Source organism: Ambystoma mexicanum, chromosome 4q (assembly GCF_040938575.1).
Source record: "Ambystoma mexicanum isolate Mex_15411 chromosome 4q, UKY_AmexF1_1, whole genome shotgun sequence".
Classification (NCBI taxonomy): domain Eukaryota; kingdom Metazoa; phylum Chordata; class Amphibia; order Caudata; family Ambystomatidae; genus Ambystoma; species Ambystoma mexicanum.
In genome coordinates this window covers 969,708,477-969,723,675 of record NC_090928.1, presented here as the reverse complement: position 1 = coordinate 969,723,675, position 15,199 = coordinate 969,708,477, and the positions used below count along the sequence as shown (strand labels likewise).

The following is a 15,199-nucleotide window of genomic DNA, read 5'->3' as shown; positions in this document are numbered from 1 at the left end:
TGTGTCGTCGACGAGCCCCACTAAGAACAAAGCTGCCACTTCACTGCCGTAGTTCAACCTGTTCACTGTCGGATGTTCGACGACCCGTGACTCCCGCCTTAAAGGGAGGGCACTCAAGAAGGGCCGTCGATTCCCCGACACCTCTCGACGATCCGTGGCTCCCGCCTGAAAGGGAGGCCCTCATGAAGGATCGGTCGACGCAGCGTCGGAGAACTCTACTCCACCAGGTACATTGGGGGGGTAAAACCTTAATAGGAAGAAGTAAGACTATCGAACACTATATGGACTGGGCTTGTGCTATATATCTTTATTTACAGGTTGCCCAGGTGGGGGGATCTCCACACAGAACTGTGCCTCGTGGTAGGGGTCAGCATTCTGCCTATTGTTTCAACCATCTTGCGTTCCTTCCGATCTCTATTGCTGGTTTACTCGTTATTGATCTGTGTGACATTTTAACCGTTCAGTTGATGCACTTTAATGAGATTCGATAACCTTGGTGGTACCACTTTAGAATTGTATATATTTATCATTATTGACTTCCGAGTACAAAGTACATTATTGTGATCGTGTACATACCCTTGAATATTAATTATATAAAGACTGTGTTTTCAGTAATACAGTGTGTGGACATTCCTTTGTGGGGGTTCGGGGACTACACTGTACTTAAGAACCATCCTGCAACACCTCCTGAGAAGCTAGGCCTTGATTGCTTGACCACGTACGAATAATAGAGAATCTTGGCTGGGGTCCTCTGTGCCTCTCCTCTACCATATAGAGAGCGGAAGTACAGACACCCCCTACCAGTCTTTACAGAGCCCTCCTAGCCACACACAAAATCAGCATCCACCAACACACCATACCTCAAGATTGACTCTATCAAGGACATCCACAGGCTCACTAGATGCCATCCGCCCCTCTAATCCCCGCCACCCTCTACACCTGTACCCTTCCTCTGTATCCTAGCCTCCTGTATATCTGTTCTGTTTTTACCATGCTCCGTTATGCATTTGTACTGTTGTATACTTCTGTCAAGTGCTCTGTTGCTTCTCGAAGGTAGGTCAGCGGTCAATAAATACCATAGTAATAATAATTAGGGATGGCAATTAGCATACTCCCCCTCCCCATGGGAACACATATGCTATTTCAGGGACAGACCACGAGCGATTTTCCCATGTTTTCCCTTGCTATATTTATAGCAGGCAGAAAAACTGGTTTGGGTGACTGCCAAGAGCAATTGCCAGTAGTTATGATCAATTCAAAGCTACTCCATTCATCTTTCTTCACTGTTGCATACGTCTCTGGACAAATCCCCAATATATGGCGAGTAATGAAACCTCAAGGTGGTATATTATGCTTTAGTAAATCCATCACTTGTTGATGTTCCTGTAAAACGGTCTCTAAATGCTAAGTACTGTGGACCAATGTCACTGGCCAAGACAAAGTTTAAATTAAAAGTTCTAAGGCATATATTTACCCGAGCACGTGTAAAATGGTCTTTTAAACACTTTTTGATCAATGTAAGAGACCCAATGTCCTTATAATCTGTTTTATTTTGCTTCATATAACCAACACACATTTTTTTGAGTATATACTTTTTTCCAAGCCCGCAAGGTCACTGTAGCTGTGGCGCTTGCCACATGTATCTCATGTTTTTTTTCATTTTCAAACGCAAGACGCTCCACTGAGCTGTCTCGGGAGCAGAGCCGGTGGAAAGGAGCTCCCCTGGGGACAGGGCCTGGAGATGAACAGCACCAGCGGAGAGCCTTAGGGAGGTAGCCTGCGGGTCGGGGGAGCGGCTGCTCTCTATACAGCTAGCAGCCAGGTCGTGACGGAATAAACTCGTGACCCCGAGGGAAGCAGCTCACCGCTGCTGGCGGCACTACGGCCCTGCTTCCGCTCCTGCTCCCCCACCCCTCGCGCCCCCTCTTGCCGCTCCTCTGATGATGCTGCTGCCGGTGGGCGCGCGGGGGTGATGCTGCTGGCTCCTGGTTCGCTGGTCGCTACGGCCCTGCAGCCAATCCTCATTGGGCTTCCGCTGCCAATCAGAGCCCGGCTTATAGTGCGAATTGGAGGACAAGGGGGAGAGTCCAACAGACCAGGCAGTGCCGACCCTCCTCCCGGCCAGGCTCAGCCATCGGGACTCCATGGGAGGGGGAAAAGCCGCGCCTCCTCCCGGGCTCCTCCAGCAGCAGCAGCGGCGCTGGGTGTGTGCGTGAGCTGCTGCCAGCTGAGGAGTGGAGCCCGCACAGCATGAGCCCAGAGCCCTGTGGGAGGCGCTAGGACCCGGGCCGTATGAAGGACAACAGGTAATCCCCATTTTTTGGTGCAGCCCCCCTATACATTCTCCGATACCGACCCAACCTCTTTTTACCAGCCCTGCCTAAATCAATGCATGCCATGCAGTGTCCGTGTTACCCTCTTTTATATCAGCATGACACATTTTCAAGCATTAGTGTACCACTTCTAGAATATCCGGTGTTTAAAGCTCATTAGGGTCAGAGTGCCACCCCCAATTCCAGCATCAATGCCCCCTATACAACTAATATTATATTTGCATAAGTACCCAAGAACACAACCATATCAGCCTTTCCAGTGCATCCTCCTGCCCTGCCCCGTCTCAAATATCCCCCTCTGCTTTATATACATTCTCCTTGCCACGCCCACACTTTCTTGATTACAGTACAAGACCTGTTAGTATGTGTGTACATCACTACCCAGGTACAGTGTATGTGCGCAGGTTCGTTTTTAAATGTGTACTCCGATACTTTATATTGTGAAGATTGTTTGACAAGCCAAAACTGTGGTTTATGTTCTCTATCTTGCATGGAGCGGGCCTGTCCCAAAACACGCCAAACCGTTTCTTCTGTGTGTGTCTCATTCATTGCCTTGGCCGCCAGAGCGCGTGTACTAGGTAGTGCTTCTCAATGCACAGCCTAAGGGTGCACGGAGCACTCTGATTTGGCACTCGCACAGACATCTAAGCATATTTTTCTTGTCTGTACTGGTTGTGTTTTCCCCTAGAGCGTTTCCAGCAGGACACCTGGCTCACACTTGTGTTCTGTTTATGCTCGTGAAGATTGGAAAGTGTACAATTCTGGTCAGGTCGACTCTATTGCCTTGCATTGTAGGTATCACAATTGTGGAGTTGCCCTTTTAAACATGTGTCATAACTGACTGTCGATAAAAAGAGCCTCAGCCGGCACGTGTCGGAGAACAACGGCACACTCCATAACTGCTACTTCTGTCTTGTGTCTCACTTACAGGCTCACACTGTGTGACCACGGTGTCCCCAGATAAGCATGTGAGCTCCCAGGCCACTGTCCTGCTGTGTGATCACATCACAGTTGCTAGCCCAGGAGCCCCCGGCAACTGGTATCCAGTTGTGTGATCACGGCAGTCGGGCGATCCCTACTACTGTCTGTGCCGTGTGATCACAGCACCATCTGTGTGGTTTGGGTGCCTCGAGCACTGATCGGGCTGCCATGTTTGACCACAGGACCAGCCAACAACAATGGCGACAAGGGGGCCCATAGCCCCGCGATGTGGGTGCGGCTACCTGCTCTGCGGTCAGTATCCTCCGTGGTCGAGTTTGAAGAAGGGAGGAAGTGGTGTATTTGCTCCGGGGCTGGAGCCGTCAACAGCAGAGAGAAGGAAAAGTGGAGCGCTGTTGCTCCGTGATCAGAGCCTGAAAGTAAGGGGGTTTTCAATCCTCTGCAGTGCTGTGTCCTTGTGCCTCTGTGCAATACCTGCAGCAGGCTCCAGGCTTTGATCACCCACCTCCCTCCTGTGGCAGTGAGTGCTCCACCTGAAGCATACCCGGGCCTCTTGGTGGTGAAGTCTGCTGTGCTCATAGCGGTGTGAGCCCCCATTGGGACTCCCCCACCCGCCCCTTGTTGTGTAAAGATGACATATCTTGGAAACCAAAACCTGAGCAGTCAGTGAATAATAGTTCATTAACCTTTTACATTTTGGAAACACAGATCAGTTTATTGGAGCATACATACAAAATTGGGGGGCAGTCCCAGCCCTAAAGCACCATGGTTCGTGACCATCTGTACCACAAAAAAACTCCTAGTCCCCAAAAAAGGTGGGGCAGCTTCTGACTGTTCCGGTGTCCCCTTGCCGCCTCCATGCATGTCGCAAGGCACCGGACATATGCGCCAGATTGGTGCACATAGTGCTTCTCCCTCAGGCCACTGCACATGAAGGTGAGGAGTCTCCAGTGTCCATGGGGATCCAATTCCCGTCATCTGACTTTGGGTCGGGTACGGCCATCGGGGAAACCGCTCACGGTTCAAGCCGTGGCAAACTCCTCCTCAGCTAGGACTGCCCCTAACTCCGCCTGTGGCAAGAAAGGAACAATTAGTACAAAATAAATCAGCAAATTCACAAAATCCCTTCACCCACTTACACCTCGATCTGCGCTGAAAACGTAAAGATTAATACAAATGGAAGCATGCAAACACATTTTGAAACCTTTTCCCCCGACACACCCCTAGTCAATGCTTAAAATTGTCAATGCTTAAAATTGGAACACTATCCCCACCAGAACCATAAAACCTGCCCTTTGCACCCACGTACACCTCAATGTCTGCTGAAAATTGAAAAGGAATTGAAGCCTGCAGGTCTTTTTAAACCTCTTTGCGCAACTCCCACCCTACACTCTTCTGAAGGAATTAAATTTGTACCGTATGTGGCAAGCGATTGAACCCACCTTCCTTTGAACTTGCACCTTGCTGTAATCCGAAAATGTAATATTAAAAACCATTTGCAGTATGAAATCATTTGAAACCATTTTCTTTACCCCCATTGGCCCTCGCTGTCCAGTTAAAAATTGGTCCACTAATACCCCTAAGAAGAAAGCCAACCCATGAAACTGATTACCACACCGCCTCTTACACTCGTCTCACTTGCCCCCCTCCAATTCCTACCTCCCTGTCCTTGGGATCCTCCTACCCCATTTCCATCCAATTGTGCTCCATAACCTGCCATTGGGTGAGGGTAGGTGGGTAATTCGACAGAGGAGGACTGCAAACGGAGGCCGCTTTTGCAGTCCTCCTCCGTATGTGTAGGCCATCCCCAGGGCTGGCTGGAAATGCCCGCCCTGGGGACGCCTCCCCCCCCCCCCCACCATAATGCAGCGGAAGGGGTAGGATCCTCACCTGCAGGGATGGGGGGCTGCCAGAGTGGCGCACACGCTAGGTGGGGCGTCCCTCGAGCGCCCCCTGCAGGGGCTGGTATGTCCCCTTAGCGGTGTCAGCCCTCATTGGCGCCCCCGGCCCTTGTTGTGTAAAGATGACATATCTTGGAAACCAAAACCTGAGCAGTCAGTGAATAATAGTCCAACAACCTTTTACATTTTGGAAACGCAGATCAGTTTATTGGAGCATACATACAAAATTGGGGGGCAGTCGCAGCCCTAAAGCACCATGGTTCCTGACCATCTATACCACAAAAAACTCCTAGCCCCCAAAAAGGGTGGGGCAGCTTCTGACTGTTCCGGTGTCCCCTTGCCGTCTCCATACATGTCGCAAGGCACCGGACATACGCGTCAGATTGGTGCACAGAGTGCTTCTTCCTCGGGCCACTGCACATGAAGGTGAGGAGTCTCCAGTGTCCATAGGGATCCAATGCCTGTCATCCGACTTTGGGTCGGGTACGGCCATCGGGAAACCACCCACGGTTCAAGCCATGGCGAACTCCTCCCCGGCTAGGACTACCCCTAACTCTGCCACGCTTTGGGGGTGGCCCACTACCCCCAGTGCCCCCCATGCTCCAAAGACATACCAACTTACCATTACACTCATTTACACCCGACCTTCAAGAGGGTGCACAAGATGGCCCTAAGGAACAAGTTGTATCCCTTCTCCGACAGATGCACACCGTCAGCAATATAGTGAGAAAGTAGTGAGTTTAGCAATGTGTGTCTCACAAAGCCAAAGCCATTTGCTAGCGTAAACCTTTCAATGCCTTTATTGAGCCTGCGCCTAGATTTTTCCATGGCCCTCTGTGATTTACCCCCGCGCAATTGCAGCTTGGGCACCAACTCAGACCATATCACTTCTGTACCCGGTAACTCCTGAGCGAGTTCATGTAAGCCCACTTGGATCTGTGCCCATAATCGTCCCCTTCCCATGGTTGCGAGGTCATTGCCATACAAGTGGACAATTGGCACCCTAGGAGCAGGCCTCCATTGTAAATACCTATGGACGGCCGGCAAAAGAGTGCCATCGCATCCCAGATGTTCCTAACCACACTATTTTATTATGATCCATCCCTAGGTTGGAACCCAAGTGCCACTTCCGGGCTGTGACCTCCACCCGTGTTACAAAGGAAGGTCTTACAATCCATACTGTCATCTACGGGTAAAAAAGTTTCAATGAGTTAAGAAACCGGAATTGTGAAGAAAAAAGAAATCTGTGTATCATGCAGTAAACCAGTTCTCTCATGGATGCGGCAACCCACGTCCCTGCTGCTGGGTGCTCCGCGACCCCCTGAGGTCTTACATAAAGCTGAAACCTGTTTGACTGCCACCTCCCAATCTTCATGATATCTTGTGCTGGAATGCCCGGTAAAAATGCCGCCGTGGCAGCCCCTATGCGAAAGCTGTGGGATGACCAGCCCTGTTCCCTTATCCCCAGAGCCCCCAACGTTGTAGACCGGACCTTTCTAAACTGGTAGTTAGTCAGTGGTGAACCGCTTTGGTGCACCAGTAGCGTACCCGGCTGTTGGGGCCTCATGGTCAGGTACCTCTTTAACAGTCGCACTGGGCAGCTGCTGTTATGGTTGCATTAGTGGAGCACCACCATCTTCCCCCTTCCCTTCCTGGTCTGTCTTACTTTTGCGTATTCCAATCCTTAGCTTGACCCCGTCTGCCTCTGGACAGATTTGGACATCCCCACTGCTATTGCCCTGCCCGAAACAACCCCTTTCCCTGCTGCCACTAGTTTGCTGATCCTAAAGGCACCAAAAAATGCCAGTGAAAATGTGGCCCCGAAGAGTGCTGCCTCAAATCCATCAAAGCATATTCCCGGTAATGCCTCAATTAGCTTATTCAACAAATCTAAGTCAATTGGCTTCCTGCTGTTCCGCTTAGTCCCCTCTGCCCATACCCATCCCTTCAAAGCCATACGAACCCTAGACCCCCCCGTTGGGTTTCCCAATCCTTTCAGTCTGCAGTGGAATGCTATGGCAGCCAGGTGGGCAGCTGCCTAGCTCCTACTTTTACCGTTACCATGCGCCCATGCCACAAATTCCTGTACCTGTTCCTCCAGAGAACCACCCCAAATGACATTGTTCTCAATCATTTGGATGAACTTACAATAGCCCTGCTGGTACCGGGATCTGACGCCTGGTGTGAGCGATCGCTCCCCCATTTCCCAGAGCGCCTGGTCCACGTCACCAGCTGCCACCACTCATCCCTGAAGGCCATCCCCTCCGTGTTTGCCTTTGGATGTGCCGCCCGGAACTTGTGCCACTGGAAACGAGAAAGAGTCAGCCGCAATATTTACCACACCCTGTACATGCCTGGCCCTGAATTCAATGTTTCTTCTCAAGCACACCTCCACCAGCCTTCTGAGTAAGCTCAAAACTGCCGGGCAAGAGGCTGACTGCAAGTTGATGGCCTGAACCACTGCTTTGTTGTTGCACCAGAATCGCACCCTTCTGTTGCCGGGCCATAGCATGAGTGCCAGTACTACAGGGAATAGCTCCAAAGCCATGATGTTCTTGGTCTTCCCCTGCTTATGCCACTGGCCTGGTCATTTCTGGGCATACCATTCACAGCCCAGTATCACCCCAAAGCCTTCGCTCCCCGAGGCATCAGAGTATAACTGCAGTTCTTCACTGGACTGCCAAGGGCCCCTCCATAACGTGACCCCATTGAAATATTTGAGAAATGCCCGCCACATGCGCAGATCTTCTTTCAGACCTGCCCCTAAGCGGATGTGATGGTGTGCCATTGTCGCACCCGCTGTTGCCCTGGCTAGCCTGCGTGCAAATACCCTCCCAGCCGGGATGACCTTTGCTGCAAAATTAAGCTTCCCCAGTAGTTGCTGGACCCTCTCCAAAGTTGTCCTGTTTTTTTTTTTTCCAAAGTGGCCCCAATTTCCATCAAACCTTGAAATGAGGACAAAGCCTGCATACAATCCCCAGAACCCTCCTGCTCAACAAACAGGAAATCATCCAGATAATGTATCATGTCCCCGCTCCTCTCCACCCTACGGGCGACCCATCCGAGAAATGTACTGAAAGCCTCGAAATAAGAACAAGATACTGAGCAACCCATTGGCATGCACTTATCCACATAAAACAGGCACTCCCAATGAAAACCCAATAGATGAAAACTCTCTGGGTGTACCAGGAGGAGTCTAAATGCAGATTCAATGTCTACTTTTGCCAAGAGAGCCCTCAGGCCTGTGGCGGCAACCATCAGCATTGCCTGGTCCAATGATGCATAGTGCACTGAACATTTTCCCTGGTCCAACCAGTCATTCATTGAATCACCCTTGGGGGGTGGGGGGGGGAAAGGACAGGTGGTGTATTAATCTGAACTTGCCCTTCTTCTTAGGGACAATACTTAGTGGGGAGATAATGCAGTTTGGGAGAGGGGCGATGGAAAAAGTGCCCGCCACCCTGCCTAGTTCAACCTCTTTTGCAATTTTTCTGGGTGACCACCAGAGGATGCTGTAGTGCAGAGGGGAGATTTCTCGCCATCCGTCCCGTCAAGGGACCTTCATAAGGAATCCTAAATCTCAGCACTTGATGAGAGAAACAGCACTTGCTTCCCCATGTTCAAGACCCTTTATTGAATGACCTAAATTCTTTCCCTTCCCTGAATCCTCCGTTTGTTTGGTCCCTCCCATCCTGTCTGTTTTCCTTCCATGGATCCCTTGTTGGTCTACCTCCCCCACCCTGCTTTGGCTGCCACTCCTTCACCTCCCACTTATTCGCCCATGGCCACTCTGCTCCCTTGATCCCCCACATCAGTGGGTATGCTGGTCCTTTCTTCACTTCCCATAAACTCCATCCATGCATCCACATCATTGTGATCCCACCTCATCTCTGGTTCCCGGGCCATCCTTCTTCTAAAGGCCCTATCATAGTCTATCCAGCCTGTGGTCCCATATTTTCTATGATCGGTCATTATTCCCTTTTTTATGTCATCAAGGCCTGACCATCGTTTGGGAATTTCTCCAAACAGACCGCTGCCAACAGATCAAATGCCAACTCCCAATTCTGTATGTTCTCCTGGTCTTACCCTCTTCTGCCCTTTTCTGTCCTCACCCCCTGCTAATGTTAAAATCCGGTCCTGCGTTTTCCGTCTCCAGAATGCACAGTATGTCACATTGCTCCCTTGCCCATATTCTTTCTTTAAAATCCTTAGGCACGTGCCAAGCAACCCCAAGAGTGGAAGTTATTAAGGGTGCGTGTGCAACCCGCTGAATGGCAGGCTCTCCTGCCCCGATGGCTGGTGTGACGGTTGTGGGTGTGACGGTTGTGGCCATATTGACTGCAGTGACGGTTTTGGCCACGTTGACTGTCACACCTGGTGGCTGGGCCGTCACCTGTGTGGGTGTGATCGTTGCGGGTGCTGGGACCAACGCTGCTAACACTGGTGTCGTGATACTTGCCGTGCTACCCCCTGTACCCACCTGCAATTGTCCCGCAACCTCAGACCCCGGTGAGACATTGCTTTTCCCTGCCCGGATTTGTAGGGCAGTGCCCCCAAATACTGCCTGGCTCTGTAGAGGCTGAGGTCTTGGTTGCATGCTCGGCTCCGACAATGCCCTCAGTTTCTAGCTGTGGTGTGGCTCCCCACGCTTCCCTTAACCCATTACTAGGTGTCCCTGCAGGTGGAACCATGGGTCCCCACAATAATTTCAACATTTCCCCCAGTGTTTAATTCAATTTAGCGCTCATCCCTGCCATCACAGCCGGTAATGTACTCCATAAATCATTAACTTGGGCAGTTGGGATGGGTTCACCCACCCGTAAAGCAATAGTTGGCGAATGCCCCCCTAGGTGGGCCTGCTGCACCTCCGATGTTTGTGGAGGGCAGATCAAAGGCTGTGTCACCTTGCTTTTCCTAGCCGCCCGTTTCTTTGGGGTCAGTGTAACCCGAACCCCCAAATTGCCCCTTACCTTGCTTGGTGCCCTCTTAGGAGCCTGGACACCTACCGGCTGTATTTCTGTGAGCGGGGGGGTTGTCCGGAACAGCGTGAACTTGTGCTTGGACTGTGCTTTGATGAGGAAGTGGCCCTTGTCCTTCGCTCAGCATTTTCTCTGCCCATTCCTTTCCTCTCGCCCGCATTTGTTCTTGGAATCGTGTGAACAACCTGGCTTCCTCATCAAATTCATTGGCTGATGCGTCCAAAACTATCTCTACCCCCGAGAACAGGTCCGGTGACCCTATCTGAGACATTGCTAAGAGAACCTAGAGCTGGATGACAAATTAAGAACAAATTAATTACCATACATTTGCTTCCTCACTGTCAATATATTAACCTGATTATTTCCTGCTTTCTGCACCACCCAACCAGAGATGAAGTTATTAATTGCAACCTAACATCCCACCTCCTTAGCTCTGACCCACTGCTTCCCTTCCTGAAACACCCGCCCTGATCCTTACAGCGAACCTTTTGTGCTGCTGTTTATTTCCTCCTGTATTTCAATCCTCAAAAACACCTTACTGGTGCGTGAGCGCTGTACACTGTACCTCTAGTACTTTAGAAATTGGTCCTTTGCAGCTTGCCTATACACCAACTCCAAGAACCCGGAATGGGTCTGCTGCCGCACCGACTAGAATACCCCTCGAATCAAACAGGCGATCGCTGGTGAACGTAATTCGACGGAGGACTGCAAACAGAGGCTGCTTTTGCAGCCCTCCTCCGTATTTGTAGGCCGTCCCCAGGGCTGGCTGGAAATGCCCGCCCTGGGGACGCCCTCCCCCCACCGTGATGCAGCGGAAGGGGTAGAAACCTCGTCTGCAGGGAGGGGGGGGGGGCTGCCAGAGGGATGCCCACGCTATGTGGGGCATCCCTCGAGCGCCCCCTTCAGGAGCTGGTACGTCCCCTGACATCAGAGCTTTGGAAGTGGTAGGAAGGAAGGCGAGTGCACAGCCAGCCAGCATTACGCTGTGCCGGCAAACCCAGAAACTCTTGCCTGGGGGAGCCCATGATTGGCGCATCCCAGACACCCTGCTACCGATGTATTGCCACAGCCTACCCCACCATCAAGGGACTACAGCAGATGTGGCCACCAGTGTCCCCGGGTGCGGCTTGGCTGGCTCGTGACTGTGCTCTCAACTATCGTGGACTGATAGTGCTGTTTAAAATGGTTTCCTGCAGCCCCACAAATGCTTGAAGAGGACTCAGTAAATATGCACTTTTGAGGCTCTGAGCATGCATGTCACTGATTTGCTTAAAGCATTGCCAGTAATTAAGTGTGTGTGAAGCTGTGATCCCACAGAGTGTTGGTATGCAAAATATACTTCCAGTAACTAACAATGGCGTCATCCGTTGGTTGGAGTATCCCTTCTTGCCCTGCTGAATAAACTTGTCCTAATAACTGGTTAGCTGCCAACATGCCACCAGCAGTCCACCAACTCTGTCACCTGCAAATCATGTAATAAGTGGTCCGTGTATGCTTAAGTGTTTGTATCTGGCTGAGTCCCAATGTATGTGGTTAGTGTTTTTTTCCCACGTGGACTGTGACTGTTTATCAATTTGATGTCCATTGACTATGGGTTTTTTTGTTATGGAAAAGGAGGAGTGTGGTGTTGCCCCTTTTTAAATATTTGTGTTGTGTCTGTCAATAAAAGAAGCCTCAGCCAGCAGGTGCCGGCGCACGACAGCAGACTCAATGCCTGGCACGCTGGCTAACTCCATGTGACCATGGCACTGCAGCCCTGCTGATCCGGGTTCCCGCAGATCAGCATGTGTAACCTGGGAGCCACCAGGCCACTCTCCTGCTGTGTGATCACAGCACAATTGCTAGCCCGGCAGTCCCCGGCAACTGGTATCCAGCTGTGTGATCACGGCAATCAGGGTGATCCCTGCTACTGTCAGTGCTGTCACCACAGCACCATCTCTATGGGCTCAGTGCCCCCGGCACTGACCAGGCTGGCCTGTATGTCCACAGGACCAGCCCACAACAACAATGAACATACTCAACTAGTATCCACTTGCACGTTCCCTTGACTGCTTTTCACCGTCCCATGTATTCCCTTCTTCGCACTTGTTTTGGTGAAGTTTAGTATGGCGTGGCCAGAATGCGTCCTCAGTTTAGGACCGGTCCCAGGATTTGCGAGGCCTTGGGCGAACAAAAAAATAAGGGTGAAAAAAAAAAAGGCTTGGTGCCTCGTAATCTGCATATGCAGTGAAATCAATTACCTCATCTAAGGAGTCTGATACTGCAGGAGGTCATGGGACGTTGCAAAGAGACAGCTAAACATTATGATGCTCATGTAAAAGTGGTAAGGTCGAGGGTGAGAATTTTTGGAACAGTGGACCATGTGGGTGCATCTTTTAATTTTGGCAAATAAGGTATAGAGTGATCAAATGATTTTCCTGGATCACACTTAAACACAACTTCCCAGCTGGAGTTGGTGTGAATGGTTTACCGTGGGTCCTTTTTGCCGCTTTGGTTGGAGAAACAAGCCTACTGGCTCCCCAATCAAAGAAAGGGTCCTCTTCAAAACCCTTGCCCTCAAACACAAATGGCATCACAACACAGCCCCCTTGTATCTCTCTCAAAGAATCTCTAGACCACACGCTGCTAAACCACCAGAACCCCCCCCTTCCCTAAACCAGCCGTATCACAGTACACAAGGTTTTGAGAACACGCACCGGAGGCGCCAGCTTCCTATTCATTGCGGCCTCCCACTGGAATGTGCTACCACCTCACCTCCGAGGAATGACCTCGCACCTAGCCTTCCACAAAGTGATCAAGACCATGCTTTTCGTATGAACCTGCCATCCCCCTCGATGATTGGGTACTCTCTGTCCTTAAATAAGTTATGTATCTAAAAGAAAGTATTGTACTGTCTGCTCCTTGCTGCTATGCTTTGAGTAACCAGTAGCAACCTTTGTATGAGATACTACCGTGCTGCATTAATTCAAATTAAATAAATAACACCACCTTAATTTAAAATGCAGGGGGAAAATATGATTGCGTTTTGCTATCTGAAGTAAACTTGTTTTCTTCATTTTTTTTTAATTGTGCGTGTGTTAGACCATAATTTCCAAAACAGCAATAGAAATATGCTTTTAATCTCCAAGCAATTTTCTTTTTAAACATGAGGCGAACTACATGCCTAAATGTCTTCTGCTGTGAGTGCAGGTTTTAAGGACCTGACGGCCAGGATTGGGTTTGGCACAGACGGAGCAAAGGGCCTCTGCTCCCGGATTGTATTATCGGAGCATAACCCATTTACTGGGGATGTCTTTCTGAGTTATCAATTTTCTAATGTTAACAAAAACCGTATAGGGCCGGGACCAGGGAAAACGACTCAATTCTCTAACCAGCAATCCCCCCTTGCTACATGCCTTGACCTGCCCTTTCCCTTTCTCACCCCCCATGTTTGGCTTTCAACAGACTGCGTTAAACAGTTGATAGTCCTTGGCGAAATGTGTTAAGCAAAAAGAATGCAATTGTAGCATCATGTCCCCCCATCTTCAATGGGCGACTATAAATGTAATTAAGGGCAAGGCTAATAGCTAGTACACGGACTAAGAGTTTTGTAAACGCAATTTCACCAGTTAAAGATTAATAGCCCAAGATAATGTGAGAAAATGTAACATTGTTGTTTGACAGAGCCCTGTTTCATATGATAAGGATCGTAACTTTGTACAAAAACGAAATTGCTTTGTTGTGCTAACCATACGTTAAAATAAGGGAGGTAGTTTAAACAAAATGCAAGTGATATTGTTTATTTGTCTTGAAGGATTTGGGTACCTAGTGCGTTGTGAGCACCTTCAGGAAAAATGCCCCATTGCAGTTTTTGACACCCAACTGATAAGATTTATATCCTGTCTAATCAAACCAGGATTACTCCAATCACCCCACGCTTCCCAAATAAAATGCTCTGACTTAAAAAAAATGTATTTTTGAGGCCCCAGTGGGACCTGCTGTGCAGTTGAGAATGCGGGGTGGGTAGGCACTTTAATCTCCAGGCCTCAAGGGGGTTGAGAGGTGACAACACGGCCCCAATGGGTACAGGCAGACAAGAGTATTGTGCCTGTGGGCAGCAGAGCTGCTCTGGTACTGGCACTTACCCTGCAATTGCCACATGCTGGCTGTTAGTTATTATTATCTTTTCCCGTGTACTGCACTGTCCCTGCCCCCTCCCCACGCCCATGCGCGATCTGAATAACACCTGGCCTAGTAGGATCGTTGTCTGTCCTCCCTCTGTTTCCCCCTCCCTTGCCTTGTCGCACCTTGAAACACTTGTGTATAGGCCGGTTATAAATGCCATATCATATAATATCACATCCACGTGGCATCTGGTGCCTGCTGACTAGCCAAGGGCTCTGGGCGACTCTACAGATAAGGCCAGTTCATGGTCAATGTGCATGTTCTAGTGTGACCCCCATTTTCCTTGACTGGTTTATGCCCTCCTGTTAATTGTTCTGATTTTGTGCGGTTTGTGTTTTTTGGGCACACACTGCTTGTGGGGTAGAATGTCTTCACTTACTGGGCTGAGAGGGTCCTTCTTCATTCTACCGATGAGTTGTGAGTGTTCTTAGACTTGCACTTTCAGCATATGGAATGGGTTGGGTGTTCCTCTTCTGGTTTGTTGTCGTGCAGACAGGATTTTGGCCTGCCTTCCAGCCAGTTGTTTGGGTTAGGAATTCCCTGGGTTGAGCGTTCTCTGGTTGACGATGCTGAGCATTCATTGGCTTGCATCAATTCGCGTTGCTTAGCTTGTTCTCACTCCAAATGACAGGACCTGTAGCTTTTTGTTTTACACTTTTTTTTATCATTGAGCATTCCTGGGCTTGCAGAATTTGGCATTCCACTCCTCCGGTAACAGTCGCAATCTGTGGAGCGTCTTGCACGTTTTTTAGTAGGTCGTTGTCGGACTCTGCATCGCAAAAGTTGTGGTGCATTTCGTCTTCCACCACCCTAATCCCATTCTGAGTTTTCGTGTTCAGCTAGATCAGTGGTCTTCAAACTTTTTTGGCCAGGGCCCCCCTGA

The 15,199-nt window shown here is 49.9% G+C and overlaps 1 protein-coding gene across 1 annotated transcript in view; it reads left to right on the top strand.

The window, feature by feature from the left end:
- The first annotated feature begins 1,849 nt into the window (after positions 1-1,849).
- Positions 1,850-15,199, top strand: part of LPGAT1 (lysophosphatidylglycerol acyltransferase 1) — a 784,790-nt gene continuing 771,440 nt past the window's right edge. Inside the window, exon 1 of the mRNA XM_069608524.1 lies at positions 1,850-2,306. The gene's annotated coding sequence lies outside the window, so the exon portion shown is untranslated. The remainder of the gene's footprint in view (positions 2,307-15,199) is intronic.